We start from the raw sequence: 1,340 nt of genomic DNA, 5'->3' as shown, positions 1-1,340 counted from the left end.
TTTTCTGCTCCAGGGTGGTAATTTTCTGCTCCAGGGTGGTGATTTTCTGCTCCAGGGTGGTGATTTTCTGCCTCAGGGCGATGTTTATATTCTTAACAACATTGAGTCTCTGCTCCTGTTTGGTGTTTTCCTGCTCCAAGTTGGTGTTCATTTGTGTCAAGAGGTTGCTTTTCTTCTCCAGACTGCTGCTTCTTTCCTTCAGGCCGGTGTTTTGCTGCTCCAGGGCAGAGATTTTCAGCTGCAGGGCATTGCTCATCTGCTCAAAGATGTCRCTTTTCTTCTGCAAGAASGTGCTTTTCTGCTCCAGCAACGTCTTCTCCTCCTCCAGTTTGGCGTTAGCCTCCATCAAATTKCTGATTTGTTTTCTCCAATCCTKATCTTTCTCCTCCTCATCTTCTCTATCTGGAGTCTGTCTGTTGAAGCTCAACATACTTACTTTTTTTAAAATCCCAAACAGCTTCTCAGCCTTCGTAGTTAGGGATCCAGCTGCGCTCATTTGAAAATTTTCTGAATGAGAAAGCGGTGACCTGCTCTGCTCACTCACGTTTGAATCCATTGTTGAGAAACAAAAAACTTTCAAATGTTGATCTTGGGTAGTTTGCTCTGCGACTTCTGCAACGGCAATGACCGTAGAATTCACGTCTGCAGCCTTATGACATCAATGCATCACTCTTTGTGACATCAATTTGCGTGATGTCACAAATGGATGTCACTACCTCAACAGAACAGCTAGAAAACTGCTGAAGTTTGAATAAAAACAAACTTTACGGTGAATGCGGCTCGGCTTAGCTGATGGCCATTGGAGGCAGTTCAGCTGGTAATAAATTACCAAGGCTGAAATCCGCACTTTGGAGTCAGCGGCTCTTGAGGATAATGGCCTGGCACAGCAGGGTGCCAGGACCAACTCTCTTGATAAAGATATGCTAAAAAATAACACAAAAATGTATAACCTTTAATGCACATTTTGTGCTCATTTTAACACTGTGGTAAAATGTACATAACATTATAACACTGTATGTGTTATACAACACAGATTTACACATTTTTGTGTAAATCTGTTGGTCAGGCAGATTTTCTGACAGCAGAAAACAACAAATAAATGTTGTGAACAAATTCATAATTGTTCTTATCAGTAATTTGTCACATCAAAAGGTAAAGTTTAGAGTTTTTGAGTTTTACTGACACAACCCACAGATCAATGTGGGTTGTGTCAGTAACAACCCACAATTTAATCTAAATTTTAAAACGTTCAAAAACCAATAAAGGAACATTTTGCTGTTGCAAAAAAACAGTTGAGCTTTTTCCTTCTAGATGAAAAGCACAGAGTACAAAAACTAAAA

Source organism: Poecilia reticulata, linkage group LG12 (genome assembly GCF_000633615.1).
Source record: "Poecilia reticulata strain Guanapo linkage group LG12, Guppy_female_1.0+MT, whole genome shotgun sequence".
Taxonomy (NCBI): domain Eukaryota; kingdom Metazoa; phylum Chordata; class Actinopteri; order Cyprinodontiformes; family Poeciliidae; genus Poecilia; species Poecilia reticulata.
This window is presented reverse-complemented; position numbering follows the sequence as displayed.